The sequence below is a fragment of the Macaca fascicularis genome, chromosome 8 (assembly GCF_037993035.2).
Source record: "Macaca fascicularis isolate 582-1 chromosome 8, T2T-MFA8v1.1".
In the NCBI taxonomy this organism is placed as follows: domain Eukaryota; kingdom Metazoa; phylum Chordata; class Mammalia; order Primates; family Cercopithecidae; genus Macaca; species Macaca fascicularis.
The window spans coordinates 110,961,327-110,966,927 of NC_088382.1; the positions used below are offsets into that span (position 1 = coordinate 110,961,327).

Sequence of the window (5,601 nt, forward strand, 5' to 3'; positions counted from 1 at the left end):
ATTAGATGACCTTGGTGACTTATAAGCACTTGGAAATGTGCATATTAAAAGTACCAGCATCTGTAGTTTTCTGAAGTGCAGATCTGCATGTGGGAGTTTTGAAAGCACATCCTCTGCCTTTGCCTTGTCTAGATGAAGACCTTATTTGAAGACCAAACTTTGTGCGAGATTTTATCATCAAAGTCTTCAAGGACCTTGGGGAGGTCCCAAGAGAACAAAACTATAGTGAGTCTTACTGGGAAGAGTCTGCTTGGGGCTTGAGTCTTAATGGATAGAAGCAATGATTGTTAAACTTTTTGACTTATGTTCCTTATCAGTAAAAACTGAAATTAAGCAACATTTATGTCCATGCCTCTGTATTTGTATGTCTATTTCAAAATCATACACATATATGACTACAGCATTATATTACATAGGATAGAAAATTTATACAAAAATGGAACATTTTAAAGGATGAGAGAAAACTGAAAAAATAATATTTTAATAATACTTTTAATTATTATCTGTACAAGACCAAATTATAGTGTAAGTTGTATAATTGAAAGTTTATTATTATTATTATTTGAAAATATTATTTCAACATAGCAATTCAGTACCTGGGCCTAATGTTAATTTAGGTTTTAGTAGCTATCTGAATTTTAGGAAGGTACCTCATAGAGATATATAAAGCTAAGCACAAGAAGTGTGTCACTGGCAACACTTACTGAATCATGATGTTTGTTTTTCAACCTTTCTATATTGTCCATTTTCACATATGAGAAAATGAAAGCCCAATGAGGTTTGGAACTTTTCAAGGGCCCCCAGCTGGAATCAGATCCCAGGTCTCCTAATACCCAGGACACTTCTTCCACATTCCAAGGAAAAGCGTTTCCCAACCCTCGACATCTTGCTTTGCAGATACTCTCATGTCTTTTCACATGTATGTGTGGGCTTCCATCTTTCTTCAAGTAATTGGAGGATTTTTCAAGGCAAGGACCATGACTTTATTTTTTGTATTCCCCCAGTACCTAGTGGACAGTGGGGAGAAAGAAAGAGAGAGAAAGGAATCTGCTTCCACACTTCCAATGGAGAGATTCCACTAACTTTGGATTCCCAGTGTATAGACGTTCTCTTCTTGGAAGAAGAGGTAACTCCCCGCACCAGAGACTTTCTTTTTTTCGCAGCTCTTCCCATCTGAAACTGTCCAATAGATTTCTGGCACCCTGTACCTGGCATATGAATACCAAGTATTAAACTAACTTTGTTTACCTTTTTGGTCATAAACACTGAGACGGTTTTCTCCTTGCTTGCAATTGCTTATTAAATCATACACTTTTCCAGACTGCAGGTCTTTGGTGGTGGTGATGGTTGGGCACCGCCATCTCAGTTGACCAAATTGGAAAATATGCTAAAGAGCCTCGGCAACCATGGTTCCCCTGTGTGGAATGAGTCCATCAGCCTTTGGTGCAAGAAAAGAAGAGCTTGGACCGGTGCGGTGGCTCACGCCAGTAATCCCAGCCCTTTGGGAGGCTGAGGCGGGTGAATCACAAGGTCAGGAGTTCAAGACCAGCCTGGCCAACGTGGTGAAACCCTATCTCTACTGAAAAAACAAAAAAATTAGCTGGGCATGGTGGCAAGCACCTGTAATCCCAGCTACTCAGAAGGCTGAGGCAGGAAAATCGCTTGAACCCAGGAGGCGGAGGTTGCAGTGAGCTGAGGCTGAGATTGTGCCACTGCACTCCAGCCTGGGCAAAGAGCAAGACTCCATCTCAGAAAAAAAAAAAAAAAAGAAAGAAAGAAGAGCTTGTAAGTATAGAAGAGGAAAAGAAAAGAAATGCACTTATTAAATCCTAAACCCTGCACAGCTAAAAGTTCGAGAGACAGATTTAAAAGATCATCTATTCAAGTAAAATCTCAGGAACAAGACTAACCAGGATTTAGTGTGCTCCTGCAGGAAGCCTATGAAAAGATCCCCCCAAACATCTTAGGGTGCTGTTTCCTCTATTTTCTTATATTTTTCTTCTTGTTTCTTATGACATGCTGATTCCAAGAATTCATGCGATCACACTTCACTATCTTCCATTGGCCTGAGAGTGGGATTCAGGTAAGGCCAAAGCTTCTCTAGAGACAGAAGAGAATATGGGGTCCAATTCCAGTGGGGCTGGCACGGTTCCAATTCCATTTCAGTTCCACAAAACTGAATTGGAGCCCTGTGGTAGAAAGAAATTGTTTTATTTGCCTAACACTCTTGTTGGCTTCTAGCAAATTCACCTCCTACCATTTTGGGAATAATTCCTCCTCCTCCCTGACTTCAACTGTGCAGTTCTAGTCATGACTGCAATCATCACACTTCAATCGATCACTTCAGAAGTAGGGATGTGACTCAAACCATGCCAAGGAGTTTTCTTCCCCACCCCAAGGAGACTTTTGAAGGCTGGAGGTCTTTAGTGGTGGTGATGCTCAGGCACCACCATCTCAGTTGACTAAACTGGAAAATACGTTAAAGAGCCTTAGCAGCCATGGTTCCTCTGTGTGGAATGAGTCCATCAGCCTTTGGAGCAAGAAAAGAAGAGCTTATAAGTACAGAGGAGGAAAAAAAAGAAAAAGAAAGCTGAAAGTTCTTGTTAGCTACAACTTTGGCCTTTCCTAGTTACGTAAACCACTAAATAATGGCTAAAGTAGTTTGAATTTAGTTTCTATTACTTACAATTAAAACTGCCCTGATGATGACAACTGTCCCTTAACATGTACTTGGTCCCATTGCCGGTGTTGAGGAAACAAAGATACATATGATTCTGTATCCGTTCTCAAGTTGCTGAGAATCTGTGAGGAGAGAAAGATACCTCAGCAAATAAGCACAAAGCAATGTGATACGATAGAGGGCATGAAGACAGGGGTAGGTGTGAGGGGGAAAGAGCTCAGGAAATGCTAACACTGAAGATGGAAATTTGAACCAGGCTGTCAGGGCTCTGGAATCGAGCAAATAAGGACTTACTAGAATGAGCATTTGTAACCAGTCCCCTGCACTTTCTAACTAGGCAATTTACTTAACTTCTCAGAGGCTCCGTTCCTTATATGTAAGAGGAAGATCATAGTAGTACCTGTCTCACAAGTTTTGGTGAACATTAAATTATATAATGCTTATACAATGTTTAGTACAGTAACATTTTTGCAAATGTTAAAGATTACCATCATCCTTACCCTCAGGGCAGAGACCATTATCATATATTTTTAGGATTGTATTTCCTAAATGTTGCCAGTTAGGGCAGAGCTACTAGGGGAGAAAACATTTTATGCTTTGCTTGACAAATTCACTGCTTCATAAAGAGGAATACTTACATCACCTCCCGTATACACTCAAGGCATATGTATGGTTTCTAGATCACTGGCTTTTTGGAGAGGAGAACCTCAGAAGAAGAGATACTTGCTTGGAACTTCATGAGCTTAGTGTAACATCTGATAGAATCTGAAGGGAGATAGAAAGCTCATGAATTTACAACCTTTTATGTATGGTTTTTAATAACCTCCTGCTTGTTATTCTTCACAAAATCCATGGTGCTGGTTTAATTTGTTCAGCGTTGCAAATTAATAAACTATGAATAAAAAAGCACAGTGAGCTGAAGTTTCAAATTTGACTCTTTAATAGCCATTCTCAAAATTCTAAGACCAGAGGAATCTAGTCCTGATTTTTCTTGTTGGATTCTCCTGGAAACTGGAGCCTGAAGAGATTCTAATGAACCTTGGTGACTGGGTGATTAAGTTTTGCATACTGTGAAAATCCAGGTACATGTCTTACGTTGCCAACTATTGTAATTTATCAGAAAGAGAACAGAACTGGAAGCCTGACTCTGATGACAAGATAGATTGAGCTAATATGAACGTTCCTCCTCCTATAACACATAGAAATGCTAGATACAATAAAATCACCACTTCCTCTAAGGTAATTACATGGTTGAACTGAGAGGAGAAAGGGAGGAAGGGAGGAGGAGGAGAAAAAGGAGAAAAGAGAAAAGAAACCCCCAGGTGCCTGAATTGAAGACGGTGTTTAAATCAAGAGCCATAAATGAAAAACAATATAAAACAACTGTGACAAAATGTTAACATTTATCCGGCTGGTGACTACATAGGTGTCTGTTATATTATTGTATTTATTTTTTCATCATTGCAATATTTTGTGATTGAAAATGGTGATTTTACAAAGAAGAAGAGAGAGGAGAAGAAGGATTTGGATTTGGTGCATCTGAGTCTAATGCCAGCTCTGCATGACCTTAGGCAAATGATCTAACTCCGTCTCCTCATCGGTAAACTAAGGACAATGACATCTACTTCAAACGTGATTTCAGTATTAAAAGGGACAACACATAACGCCCAGCACATAGGCTCAGCATCTTCACTTTCCTGTTATCCCTTCTAACCTGAGGAAGAGCCTCATGAGTCACGCTCTCACTGAGTCTTTCTGGGACAAGGATGATGTCAGACCACTGTGGACACATTGATTGCTGATCTGTAACACTTATGACCATCAGAGGCCATTGCAGCCTCTTTTCTCCTTTTATGATACAAACATTTTCTAAAAGTCCAGGCCAGTATTATGGAATGCCTTTAAATTTGGTTTGTCCAGTTATTTCCTCAAGGCTAGGGTCAAGTTAAACGTTTCTGGTGAGAATCCAACAAAGATGGCTTTGTATTCCTCTCAGTGCATCCTATCAGGGGCTCCATAAGTTCTGCTCACCTCTTTATGGATGATGTTACATTAGCTCTTTTGGTTAAGGAAATGGCCACTAGATCTCTCTGTTGTGAAGGTAGCTTTTCCCTTTCAGAATTAGTGAAGTATAGATGTGGTTGGACTTTTAGACTAAGTTAATATATTGTCCTCAGTAACATTTCACCCGATGGTTTTAACATCAATGAATGATTTTTACACGAATTATTTCAAAGGGGCTGTAACGTTCTCTGGCTTCCTTTTGTCTGATTGCCTGGTGCCTACATAGCTTTCCAGTTACTTGTTTGATTCAGTCCCTCCCTTGAGTATCAGCACTCCCTAATCCTTCACTGTAATTCCGAGATTCATTTACTGTCTTGTCTTCTTGATTCACCTGCTCCTCTTGCCTGTAATCCATGATCTCATCTGGTTGGTGGTGGGTCTCCTGCTTCAGAGGTTAGCATTGTTCATTGTATACCTGATACTTTGACTGGCCTGGGTTGACCTGCAGTCCTTCTCTGCTTAGCTGTATCTCTACTTTGCCAGGGACTGCCCTGCACAATGGGAAATGGTATTTGGGGGACTCTGTCTAGCTTCCAAGCTTTCAAAATAAATTTTTTTATCCTAGCTTCAGAGTAAATAATAAACACATACACATTTGCTCACATTTACCCATCCTACTTGTGATGCATTCTGTTTCTATTCAATTTCATTTTTTAAAGTGCTAGTCAGCCCACTTGATTTCATAAGCTGAAATGGCTGGCAATCTTGTACTTTGAAAAATACTGTGTGAGAGCTTAATGCACCAAATCATCCGAGATCCGCCCTTCCTATGAATACAGAGCGCCCCTTTGGTGATCATTTTGCCCCTGTCTTATTTGAATTTGAATTGTGGAACTTGAGGGCTGGAAGGGTCCTTT

At 40.1% G+C, this 5,601-nt stretch overlaps 1 long non-coding RNA gene across 1 annotated transcript; it reads right to left on the reverse strand.

Moving 5' to 3' along the window:
- Window positions 1-959: 959 nt before the first annotated feature.
- LOC141407445 (uncharacterized) lies at window positions 960-2,806 on the reverse strand. The gene is made up of 2 exons (XR_012416567.1): window positions 2,687-2,806; window positions 960-2,189 (listed from the first exon to the last, which is right to left on the reverse strand). It is a non-coding gene; the product is annotated as an uncharacterized lncRNA (long non-coding RNA).
- Between the last annotated feature and the right edge of the window lie 2,795 nt (window positions 2,807-5,601).